General features: G+C 40.5%; 1 protein-coding gene across 1 annotated transcript in view; it reads right to left on the reverse strand.

The window, feature by feature from the left end:
- robo1 (roundabout, axon guidance receptor, homolog 1 (Drosophila)) overlaps window positions 1-14,113 on the reverse strand; it is a 287,956-nt gene that overhangs the window by 219,207 nt on the left and 54,636 nt on the right. The gene's annotated exons all lie outside the window — the stretch shown is intronic.

Raw genomic sequence — 14,113 nt, forward strand, 5'->3', positions numbered from 1 at the left:
CCCTAGGCCATTCAAGGAATTAGGCTGGACATTAAAAAACAACAAATTTCAGAGCTTTGACATCAGCTGGTAGAAGCCCAAAAATAAATTTGTATTGTTCATTTAATCCACTTTTCAACGTCCACAGTCAATAATAAATGTGATTATGTGAACTAAGGTAAACTTGCTTTTTATTACAGAGACCATTTAAAAATTGCACATTCACACACAAACCATTACGATTTGGTGATGTTGTAGGATCTGTGAACAAGTGCAGACAAAGGCAACTAAATCAATTCTTCTCAACGATCAATCACGTTTCTCAGGCCTCCACGTTTGGATTACCCTTTTGAGCCAAAGCCGAACGCATCCTGATGACTGACGGCTGATCAATATGGAGAAACAAATTTCTGGGAAAGAGCAGGAAACAAGAGACGCAGCTGGTGATGTCGACTGCTGTGAGAGATCCATTCAACAAACCCATCAGAGACACGGAAGATGGCGCGGAACCGGAGACCAGAAAACTTCTTGTAACAACTTACTCTGTCATCAGTTTTCAGTAATGAATGATTGCAAGCACAGACAGTGACACATCAGGCTGAAACATATCAACCAAAGTCCCAATGCACAACCACATATTGATCTCTGTATCTCTGAGGTAAGCAAAATTACCACTAACTGGTTAAACAGCAAAAGCAAAACGGTTAAATAAATAGGGGGTGGTGGTGGGTGATTAATTGGTAATGCTCTTCTTGGGGAGCTTGGACAGTGATGCTATCTCAGAGGACAGGTTTGTCACCTTGTCTCGCTCACATGTGCTGAGTCAACACTCACGGAGAGCTCAGACACGATGGAATATTCATCCTGCAGTTGCTGGACACACACACACACACACACACAGAGTGAGGTGTCTGATTAGAAATTAAAAACAAAAAAAAGAAATAAGTACGGAAATAAGCAAACGGAAATATTTAATTTCTAACTCTAAATCTTTCTGCAGAGCTAGATTTTGCTTTATATTTACATACACATGTGGACAGTACAACAAAAATCTTTCTTCACATATCCCAGCTTGTTTGGAAGCTGAGGTCAGAGCGCAAGGGTCAGCCATTGTACAGTGTCCCTGGAGCCGAGAGGGTTAAGGACCTTGCTCGAGGGCCCAACAGTGGCTGCAGGGCAGAGCTGGTATTCAAACTCTCAAACTTACAGTTGATAGCCCAAAGCTCTACCCACTTGGCTATCGCTGTCCCTATCACTGTTCACTACTCTAATCTGAAGTCTAATCTAAATTAGTATGATCTAAATTTGGGATGCAACATGATTAAACCATTGGGAACTTGTCTTCCAAAGATGATTAAAGACCCTCTTTACTAAGCACTTAAGCTGAGCAATAACAAAAAAGACCTTTGTTCTAACAGGGTTTCAGCAGATTTGTATCTTTGGACTGCTGTTTATTTAAACTAGAGTAGGGAGTGTAGACATTACAGTTTACTCCAGAAGCACTTCACTTCTTATCCAGAGTGTCTGCTAAATGCCAAAAAAATTTAAATGTAAACGGAACTCAATAACAACCTTTAATTTGCTTCAGCTGTGATGTGTTATACATGTGTGATGTACAGAGTTCTGGGATAAAGTTCTATGGCGTGGCAAAGCAAAACTAGAACTGTTTGGTCATATGGATGTCTGGCAAAAGAACGATGAGCATGGAGGTGATTATATGGTATAGTTTGTATGGTATGTCAATATCCGACCTCAATTAAATTATTTGTACTAGAATTCCCATAATTTAACAGCCAGTAGGTGGATTGTCTGATCTAAATTCCACTTGTTTTAGCAGGTAAGTGAATAGGTGAATGTTTGATTTTATAATATTATTTTATACAGTATTATACAGGTATATCACGGACTGGCTGTTAAAAAAATAATTCTATTTCAGTCACAGCACAAAGCTTCCAAGCGTATTCATACGCCGTTGCTGTTCAAAGACAGTTATGAATGAGCACCAACTGAGACAGCCTGTGAGAGATAGTTACATCTCAGTTGGTACCCACTCCATCCGTGTGTTCTCAGTGGGGGTTATGAGCCAAACTCCCTCATACCACCCACTGACTGCACCCGGAGAGAGCTAACAGACGGGTGGAGGTAATGAAGAGGTGGTGGATCACAGTCTGCATCTGTTCCTCAAACATTTCCTTATTAAGCCGAGCAAAACATGTTTAAAGAACAGATAATATTTTTATATTCAATAGTAATAAATTGAATATAAATGTGGTGGTTCTACAAAAATGATATACATTTTACGCTTATTATGTTGGGGGTGGAAACACACCCTACCCCAAATGCACTCACCTGTTTTCCCTGGCAAAATGCATTACATTGGCTCTATTCCCATATTTATTTTTTGTATGTATTACCACTTGCCTGTCACATATTCAGTTTGATGACATTTACATTTACATTTTCAGCATTTAGCAGACGCTTTTATCCAAAGCGACTTACAATTATGACCGTACACAATTTATTTTGAGCAATTGAGGGTTAAGGGCCTTGCTCAAGGGCCCAACAGTGGCCACCTGGTAGTGGTGGGTCTCGAACCGGCAACCTTCAGATTACAAGTCCAGTACCTTAATCACTGAGCTACCACTGTCCCTGTGTATGACATATTGAAGCTTGCTGAGAATTACAGAAATGAAAAGCTTGGGTTTTGTTAGCTATACCAAAAAATAGATCTACATGTATTTCTCTTCATTCTTTACGTTCCGACTTTACTCTGTGACCAGCAATTACACCACCGCTCTCAATTCCACCCACACACTCAAGTGAGAAAAAAAGTCAAGAGTTAAAGTTTAAGTACATTATGTAAACTGACACCATTTGAAAACTGGTGCATCTGATCTTTTTTTACTTTAAGAAAACAGATGGTATCCATATACAACTGTGAAACAGCTCTCAGTTTGGTAGACTTCCAGTGCAGCAAAAGATGCCGTCCAGCTATTACAATGTCCAACTGTTGAAGAGTTAAACTCAGACAAGACCTCAGAAACTTTGTGAATTGCTTATTTGCTGAGAAGAATATGTACTTATGACTTTAGTTACATGGGTGCGTATGACACCTATCATATTACCATGTGGTACATTTTAGGGAGCCCTGCTTGGGAGAAAGAATAACAATGAATAACACCCTCCCACCATTGCTGTGTGAATGCTACACCTGACTGCTTTTAGTAATGGCTACCCAAAGTTTAAGCATAACTTGGCTCAGTGGTTAGCATTGACGCCTCACAGCAAGAAGGTCCTGGGTTCAATTGCCAAGTTGAGCAGTCTGGGTCCCTACTGTGTAAAGTTTGCATGTTCTCCCCGTGTCTGCATGGGTTTCCTCCGGGAGCTCCGGTTGTGAGGTGAATTGGAGATACAAAATTGTCTGTGACTGTGTTTGACATTAACAACGTGAACTGATAAATCTTGTGTAACCAGTAATTACCTGTCCTGTCATGAATGTAGGTAACAGAGGAGGCAGTGCCAGACCTGAAAATACCCAAATAAATACTGCACTTTTCACCAACCTCTCAAAAACAGCAAAAATTGGACTGGCTGTTCCACCCCCCTTTCTTCCCCCCTTACACCCAGTGAGATCAGCAGCCTGTGCTGGGTGTATTCTTGCCTTGCACCCAGAGTTCGGGGAGGCAGCGTTCCACTGCAATCCTGATAAGGATAAAGTGGTTATGAAAGATCACAGATGCATGAAATTCATGACTAGAATTCGATGATCCTGCTATACATTCTTTATACAAACACATTTTAAAGGCAATACATTAAAATGAAAGGTTATGCATTTTTGCATCTGCAAATTCCATACATATGACGTACATATTTGTGACATTTGTCATAATAGTTTTACAGATATTTCAGCCAGCCGTGCTTTGGAAAAATAACTCTTATAAATAATTTAAATGCTATAAGTTCCAGACTGACACATGAAGTGCCTGTGAGAGCCCTATTATTAATGCCCTCACCATTGCTCTGTGGTGCTACACCGAACTCACGCTTTCTAGTGTAATTGTTATCTAAAGGTAATTTGTACAGAAGTGCCGGACAGCATGAATGTCTTTCCATATATGTGTTTAAACAAAACTATTGAATCGACTTTTGATATATATATATTAGGGCTGTCGAAGTTAACGCGATAATAACGCATTAACGCAATCTCAATTTAACGCGATTAAGATAAATAGTGCCATTAACGCAAATTCTAGTTCATGTTGAGACTTGACTGGTAGAACAAACGTTTTAATGTCGGACATGTCACCGTTTTTCATTTGCGGTTTGTTAACAAAATGTAAAAGAGCGTCGTAGCATCTGCACTTGCATAATAAAGAAATAAATACACGCTATATTCACAAGTTGTCGGGAGCAGAACACTTTATTAACTTATTCTGTTACGGTAAAGAATACCGGACAGCTGAGTCAAGCACGTTGTCCATGAACTATGGAAGCCCCAAAGGGTCAAAACACACTCACTTCGTGTAGAAACGTCCATCAAACCATTGGATAGTATTACTGCCTAGTATGTGAGTGAATAAAACTCCCTTACAGTTTTCTCTTGTCCCAGCAGTTTTTAACATAAGTACATTTAGCATAAAATGTGTTCACCATTTTAATTGTAACATTTCACTTAAAAATCCTTGTTTTCTATAACATTGACACAGATTTTTTTTAATGCGATTAATCGCGATTAACTATATGAAATTCTGAGATTAATCGCGATTAAAAATTTTAATCGTTTGACATCCCTAATATATATATATATAGGCTAAAACAGTATGTAGAGAAACAGATAGACTACAGTCAGTAATTGTAGGACTACAAAGTGCTTCTATATGGTACGTGGAGCTGATAAAATGGACAGTGAGTGTAGAAACAAGGAGGTGGTCATAATGTTATGCTTGATTTGTGTATATTAGGGGTCACCGCAGCTGATCATTCTGACCTGCATACCTGATTTGGCCCAGTATTTACGCTGGATGCCCTTCTTGACGCAACCTTCCCTATTTTTGTCCGGGCTTGGGACTAGAAATGAGAATGCACTGATAGGTGCATCTCCCAATGGCTAGACTGTTCAGACATCCTCCCCTTAGACATAGCCAATCATGTTTGTGCAGAAATCCAATCGGCCTATAGCACAGCTTATTGAGATACAGTGGTAGTGAGCTACTGTATTTTGCCGCTGTAATATATGCAACTGACAATTTGTACACTGTGATTAGTCTGTGCAATCAAATTAATTCCCTTAAAAGTATCTTATCATAAAATAACACATTTTATAAAGTTTATGGTAACTTTAAAATATTCCACTGTGATTACTCAGATTAATTCTCTGCAGATTTATTTCTTCATTCATTCCAAGGTTCCTTGATTCTGCCCTGTCAGTCAGACTGGCCCTTATCCTCTCAACCTTGGTTGATTCATTTGGTATTTGCAAGAAAGATGCAGCTGCCCCTGACAGACAGCAACTAAGAAAAAGAGAGAATATTAGAGAAACAGAGGACCAGGACCACACAATAAAAAATATACCAGTGTGTTCTGAGTCTACTTGCTTTAGTGCTAGCTGGGTCACACAAGTATCAAATGTTAGTCAGGATGGGCTGACCGAGACCCAGGAGACAAATGATTAATCATTACAGAGACAAAAGGCAGCTGATCTGTGTTCGATAAAGCAGCGCTTCCCCCACCTACCAGCAAACCGTGCCAATCAAAGTGCTTCTCAAGCCAAAGACTCAAGTGGCTAATCGATGTGCGGTTCTTTCCAGCCTCCCACTCCTTCCCTTCTGACTCATCCGATGTTGAAACAAAAACAGAAGGTTTGAAGATGCTCTGGAGGACTCTCGTCTGTTTAGTGTTTGTGTAATAAACATGTCAGCCGAGTAGTTTGAGGGGTGTAGTAACTATTATTTTGCCAGCCAAGGTATAAGGGCAAGGATCCCAAATGTGGTTTTCTAAAAAAAAAATCCCAAAATCACTGTCTTGGAAAAAAATGATTGTACTTTATTTAATAGTAAGATTGTAAGACAATAGTAACTGTAAGATAAAGAATAGAGAAGACAGGTGACCACATCACTGAAGTAGGAAATACTTCCCCCCCACATGATCAACAGCCTAAGAGAAGAAATCAAAGAGTGATAAGGTGCAAATCCTTCAGCTAGTGGCGAGTTGCCAGTGAGTTACAACCCAAACGCTCACTAAAGAACAAGACAGATTAACCAAGAAGTCAAACAATCAAGGATGCCCGAGGACGCTCCAACACAGGAATGCCATGCCCCAGAAACTAAAACAGAAGAATGCCAGCAATAAGGCCAGTGGTAGAAGCAACCGGCAGGTAGTCAAGCCAAAATACAAACCAGGCATGTTAGAAAAACAAGGACTAACATAGGGTAACTCAAAGTCCAGAGCAGGTGTAGCGAGTAAGCTTTGACGATTAAACACAGGAAATGCTTTGAAGTGTTGTTCAAAGAGAACTACACTTTCTGTTAACCTGCACCTACACCCAACCAGCCAGCCAGAGGGGGTGCAACAGGTGGGCTAGTTACTTGTCTGCCCCAGCAAACTAATTCTTAGGTAACTGCATCAAATGGAATCTTTTTATTAACTAATTTGTTTACACATTCTAGTAAAATATAACATTAATAGAACGTCTTTATTTGTCATTTATACATTAACAAGTGTACAGTACAACTAAAGTCTTCATTTGCATATCCCAGCTTGTTTGGGAGCTGGGGTCTGAGCCCAGGGTCAGCCATTGTACGATGCCCCTGGAGCAGAGAGGGTTAAGGGCCTTGCTCAAGGGCCCAACAGTGGCTGCAAAGCCAACCTCTCAACTTTTAAGCTGACAGCCCAAAGCTCTACTTACTAGGTTACCACTGTCCCTTGAAATGCACCAAACAATGTACAGCACTTTTAAACAGAGTGGGTGGCACAATGGCTTGGTGGGTAGCACTGCTGCCTCAAAGAGAGAAGTTCCTGGGCTTGATTCTCAGGTGGACCGGCCTGTGTCCTTTCTGTGTCGAGTTTGCATGTTCCCCTGTGTCTGTGTGGGTTTCCTCCAAATGCTCCAGTAAATGAATTATAATCCTAATAAACTAATAAATACATTTTCCTAGAGCATCAACTGTTTCTAAAAGATTAATGCTTTATCATTTGTATGTGTACTGCATGTATAGAACTACTGTAATGTGCATGCAAATTTAAGTTTGATATGTCAACCTTTTACAGAACAGCTTTTAAGTGTAGTTGTGTAATGGAAAAGAAATGAAAACACTTTACTAAATGACAGACGTGCTTTAAGTGGTTTGACATTTATAAGACTCTGTGGTATGGAATAAAAGAAAATAACAGAATTCATAACAGGCTTTTATGGGGCTGAAGTGACAATATTTTAATGTCTTGACTGGTAAATCTCTAACTAGAAAAACTTACTTAACACATAAAAACTACTTGCTGGTGAGCTACAAACTTTATTTTAAGTCCAAACTGTAACAAACATCCAGTTAAACTGGAAGTGAAAGAAAGTGTTATTATGTGTAATAACATGTAAATACTCCACACAACAATCTAATTTAACAAGCACTGCAAACTAGAACTCCTGATTCTTCACAATCTCGTGTTATATCAAACTGAGTAAAACTGAACTGCACAGCCAATTTTATAAAAGCTTTTACACATATACGGCAAACGGAGGAATTAAAATCCACCAAGATAAAATGATTCTGAGTGCATCCACTTCAGTAAGAGCTAAAGCATCATCGACTGACATGCTTTCATGCTGTAGAATAAGTAGAGAGAAACAGTGATGAGGACGTAATGAGTGAGTTACTGTGTAGAGCAAGTGTTGTTTTTTTGTAATGCTGCTTCATCATGTTCTCCATCTCTCTCGTCTCACTGGTGCACAAACACACCGCGGGCTTCACAGCCAGATGACAGGGTGAAAGGAATATGATGGACAGATGGCTGGAGGAGAGTTGTCTGATTTAGACACATGCGAAAGGTGGAAGATACTGACTTTCACATGTCAGCCTGACTCACTGTAGACCCAGAGACTCACATACACGCTCACATTTGACAGGTGTGATCATGCGCTTGCTTTGCTGAGGAAGTACAGTAATTAGATTCTCTGTAATGGTGTCACCGGAGACAAACTTGGGTTTGGTAAATGTTGTATAAGCATTTTTATACCAAAGTCCTGATTGTTTTACACATTTTACCCTGACATTACAGCGTCAGTACCTTATTTGTTAAAAATGTATGAAACAAGGCCGCTCAGATTTTGAATACATCATATCGAATCTAAGCTCTGGGCTGAGTAGCCACATGAACAACGATTGGCTGTTGTTCGGGGTGGGATGAGCCAGACCAGGGTTCCTCTGGCGCCTGCGCAGAGTTGGGGAATAATGCTGATCAGGGTGTGGCTCTCCGTACACAAGGCTGATCCGCATATGAACTCACCTTGTGCAGGTAAAAAGAGGCAGTTGGTACTGTGAATGTGTCGGGCATGTTTCAGTTGCAAAGCTCCTCAGTCAGCAGTGGAGGCTTGTATCGGTAGAGGTGAAGCGTGACACAATAAAAGTAATTGGATATGACGAGATTAGGGGAGAAAATTCGAGAAAAAGGGGGGGGGGAATTGTATGAAACCTGCTGAGACTCTGTAATGCTGGATCACTGTCAATTTGGATTTTCACGTTATATTTTATACCTCTAAGAAAGGCTGGGTAATGTGACACTATACAGTCTACTGTTTGATGTTAAAAATATGTCTGCTGGTAATTACAAGGGATCTTCAAAAAGTTTCCGCACTTTATATTTTGGTTGGAAGCAGTGAGGGTGGGAGGAGTGGTGTCTGGGAGACTGAGAGATGCTTATAGTCTGGATTTAGCTTTATCTAATTTCCACCGTTGGATTTGGACAGCTCAAAGAAGCTTTAAGGGGAAGAAGATTTTCATGTGATGATGATGTGAAAGCAGCGGTGCATCAGTGGCTACGAGCTCAACCAAAAACATTTTTTTGCTGATGGCATTAAGAAGTTGGTACGACGCTGGGAAAAATGCATCAGAAGGTAAATGTGTAGAAAAGTGATGTCATTTGTTTTTGAAATTCTTAATAAACTGAGTTTTTTTTTTTTAAAGTGCAGAAACTTTTTGAAGAACCCTCGTACTTTGCACCACTGTTAATAATGTTAAACAGATAGATCATAAGTGCTGCTAAACTTTAATGTGTATTGCAGTATCATGCCCATTCATGTGAATATTAATTTAACACAAAGAGTTCAAGATTAAAGTGGCTTCCTAATTTTCCAGTTCTCAATCCGATCAAGCATTTGTGGGATGTGCTGGACAAATAAGTCAGATCCATAGAGACCTCACTTCACAGCTTACAGAATGAAATGTAAAGGATCTGCTGCTTACATCTTGGCCCAGACACCACAGGACCCCTTTAAAGATCTAGTGGAGTCCATGCCATGATAAGTCAGAGCTGCTTTGGCAAGGTTTAAAGGTTTAAAACCAGAAGTCAACCCTAAAGCTAAAATCAGCTGTGCCACTGTGCCACTCTTTTTGAAAATAAAAGAAAAAACTAAAACAAGAACTTGCAGTAGCTCTGGGCTGAGCTCCAAATGTCATTAAATCCTTCAAATGCCCCTGTGCACCGCTTTGCAAGTTTACAACAAACACGAGCACATTTCACCTGTGATGTTTAACCCCTTTCCTGTCTCATGCAATGACAGGTATACTATTCCAGCAAACAGTCGTGCCCTTTCTGCATCCTTGGGCTGCCTGGATTTGGGCGTTGAGCCAAAAAAACATCAGCTTCTTTTTGCACCCATCAGCACTATGCCCACACTGGCAGCTTGCAGCTCTGGCACAATAAAATTCAATGTCATCCTGATGTTACCCACATTTCAGGTACAATAACATGATCCATGGTGTCTCTACAAGCTATCTAACCCACACTCTCAACACTTTAGTCCTGCTTCACATGTGGTTGATCGGTCAAAACATGTCTGGAGTTACAAGGATAATGCTGCTAACAAGTGGATGGATGGACGGATGGATGGATAAACAGACAGACAGACAGACAGACAGATAGATAGATAGATAAAATCCAGATCTAAATCTATAGATATTGATAAAATCCAGCAAAAATCAAATTAAGTTTAGTAATGAAGTCAAATTCTCAGTTCACTGCTAGTATTTGTCAGTATTTACTGTGAACAGAACCTGCATAAAAGGACAATATTTCCTTTATTGGTCAATAATTTTCACCACAGAAAGAAAGAAAGCACAAACAAGGGATTAATGAAGCACAAATACCAAAAGAAGATGTTTATTAGTCTTTTAAATTAAGATAAAATATTAAATTAACCTAGGCTTGCGCTTTCAAAATGCCACCCTACCTAATTAGTGCTTCCTTTGGCTGCAATACTTGTGTGGATTTGGGTGTAAATTATGCTTATTAGCCAGACAATAACATTAATTAGTGTGAGGGTCCCAGGACCCTGCTAACAGCATTGATCAGTGTCAGAGCCGAGGAGGTCTATGTATGTATGTATGTATCCTATTTAAATAAGGGAAACAAATTCCATCATTAGTCCATGATTAACACGACAAGTAATGGCAGTAATGTAAAACAATAAGATGAACATAAAACACTATCAGCAAAAACAGTTCAGCATTCAGAATGTAGATTTTCAGAATTTAGGTAGTAAACAGTATAGTGAAACTTTATTAAAGGACAGTTGTGGATTCTCACATAGAGCACAAAGACATGCTGCAGTGACGAATACAGTAACAATTTTACACAGATCTTTTTTACTCATCTTGGTCCTACAAGTTGTTAAACCCCCTCCCTAAACCATGACATCCAAAAAAGGGGAGGATGTCATAAAGATGCCACATTGTACATGAGGCACCAAAGAGTCAGCTAAGATCTATCTAAAACTGGCTGTTGAAAGAACACTTACTAAATGTATGAAAATGCCTTATATGATTATAAAAGCCCACTACTTATATATTTGCTATCCCAACAGGTATTAGGTAGGTAGTAATCTATTCATGACATTTTAGTTTAGTTATTATATGGTAAGCAGATTTTATATCTTTATACTGGGACATATGGGCACAAAATATCCACATCAGTGTAAACAAATACAGTTACATTAAGATCCACATGTGCCAGGTTTAACATTCAGTCAAACTCCATACTGACCCACAACAGCTTCTTCATTTGTAATTATAATGTTTAATTCCAAAGTTCATGATTTGTTTTCTGTTGAGGTTTGGGAAATGTAGCGCTCTCCACGGTTGTACCCACAAGTAGTGCAGGTGCTCTGAAACGTCTCAGTTTGGTGAGGAGATGAGATCAGTTAGTTGATCAGGGAGGCATGTGTGTCTGCCCTGCAATGGACTGGCGCCCCATCCAGGGTGTTACTGTGTGCCTTGCGCCCATTGAAAAGCTGGGATAGGCTCCAGCACCCCCCGCCCCAGCACTGTCGCCTCACAGCAAGAAGGTCCTGGGTTTGATCCCTAAGTGGGTCCAGGTCCTTTCTGTGGGGAGTTTGCATGTTCTTCCCATGTCTGCGTGGGTTTCCTCTCACAGTCCAAAAACATGCAGTCAGGTAAATTGGAGACACTGAATTGCCCTATAGGTGAATGTACAGGGGTTGGACAAAATAACTGAAACACCTGTCATTTTAGTGTGGGAGGTTTCATGGCTAAATTGGACCAGTCTGGTGGCCAATCTTCATTAATTGCACATTGCACCAGTAAGAGCAGAGTGTGAAGGTTCAATTAGCAGGGTAAGAGCACAGTTTTGCTCAAAATATTGCAATGCACACAACATTATGGGTGACATACCAGAGTTCAAAAGAGGACAAATTGTTGGTGCACGTCTTGCTGGCGCATCTGTGACCAAGACAGCAAGTCTTTGTGATGTATCAAGAGCCACGGTATCCAGGGTAATGTCAGCATACCACCAAGAAGGACAAACCACGTCCAACAGGATTAACTGAGGACGCAAGAGGAAGCTGTCTGAAAGGGATGTTCGGGTGCTAACCCGGATTGTATCCAAAAAACATAAAACCACGGCTGCCCAAATCACGGCAGAATTAAATGTGCACCTCAACTCTCCTGTTTCCACCAGAACTGTCCGTCGGGAGCTCCACAGGGTCAATATACACGGCCGGGCTGCTATAGCCAAACCTTTGGTCACTCGTGCCAATGCCAAACGTCGGTTTCAATGGTGCAAGGAGCGCAAATCTTGGGCTGTGCACAATGTGAAACATGTATTGTTCTCTGATGAGTCCACCTTTACTGTTTTCCCCACATCCGGGAGAGTTACGGTGTGGAGAAGCCCCAAAGAAGCGTACCACCCAGACTGTTGCATGCCCAGAGTGAAGCATGGGGGTGGATCAGTGATGGTTTGGGCTGCCATATCATGGCATTCCCTTGGCCCAATACTTGTGCTAGATGGGCGCGTCACTGCCAAGGACTACCGAACCATTCTGGAGGACCATGTGCATCCAATGGCGGTGCCGTGTATCAGGATGACAATGCACCAATACACACAGCAAGACTGGTGAAAGATTGGTTTGATGAACATGAAAGTGAAGTTGAACATCTCCCATGGCCTGCACAGTCACCAGATCTAAATATTATTGAGCCACTTTGGGGTGTTTTGGAGAAGCGAGTCAGGAAACGTTTTCCTCCACCAGCATCACGTAGTGACCTGGCCACTATCCTGCAAGAAGAATGGCTTAAAATCCCTCTGACCACTGTGCAGGACTTGTATATATCATTTCCAAGACGAATTGACGCTGTATTGGCCGCAAAAGGAGGCCCTACACCATACTAATAAATTATTGTGGTCTAAAACCAGGTGTTTCAGTTATTTTGTCCAACCCCTGTATGTGTGTGTGTGTATGTTTGTCTGCCCTGCGATGGACTGGCGCCCCATCCAGGGTGTTACTGTGTGCCTTGCGCCCATTGAAAAGCTGGTATAGGCTCCAGCACATGTATATTTTATTCTTTATGATTATACACAATTTCTACGCTATATGAACAACACCAAACCTTAATAGTGAGTTCAGGTGTTTCAGTCACACCCACTGCTAACGGGTATAAAGTGAATTATATAAAATACATTATATGCTTTTAACATTGTGGCAGCAGTTTGGGGAAGGTCCTTCATGTTCCAGCATGACAGCATGTCTTTGTGCATAGTAATCCAAAAGTATAAATTCATTATGGACACCACAATGTATTATTTATACCATAAATTTGACAGCACTTAGTCAATTTTATAGAATTGAATTTGCACACCTGGTTGCAATAGGTGTCTGAAACCTAAAGTCAATATTTAGAAGAGGTGTGCTAATGTGGCTACAATGATGCTGGAAGTAAAAGATCCTGTGACTAATGTTATGCTAATCTGTCAAAACTACGACGTGTACTAGAAATTCTACAGAAAACAGCAGCTGAAACACTGAACAGAATAAGCAGATGTATGAGATCAGTGAAGCCGTATTCTATATTAACTTCCAGACGGCATATATGTAGCTCTCCTGCTTTATTACTTTCCTCAGATAAAAATGTTATTGAAAGTAATCCTCTCTTCTTAAAGTCCGAAAAGCTCATCGTATGATGCATACAGACTCCAGACAACAGTCCCAATAAAGATAAGACAGACCAGGCAGCAGCAGCGGACTGATAAAGCCAGCCGGTGCAGATTCAGTGTAGTTTTTCATTTCCTAAACTTGTTCCATTCGCAAGCCAAGAAAAAACCCTATCTGTATATTAAAGGATAGTAAAAACACTGTGAAACTGGAATTAATAGGGATTGAGCAATACTTGCATGAGTAAATGGAAGAGTTTCATCACTGATTTATACCTTTAAGATACACGATAAATCCTTAGAAAATGCACCAGGGGAATTAGGCACATTTATTAAAGTCATTAAACCTCACCAAAATGAAGTGTAACACAAAAAGACCTCCCAGGTCTCCCTGGTTGCCATAGTGATAGTAACGCTCCTGATACACCTTGATTTGTTTTCATGTCTGTGTCTTTACCTCTGGTCTGTGATTTGCTCCTGT

Source organism: Trichomycterus rosablanca, chromosome 20 (assembly GCF_030014385.1).
Source record: "Trichomycterus rosablanca isolate fTriRos1 chromosome 20, fTriRos1.hap1, whole genome shotgun sequence".
NCBI lineage: Eukaryota > Metazoa > Chordata > Actinopteri > Siluriformes > Trichomycteridae > Trichomycterus > Trichomycterus rosablanca.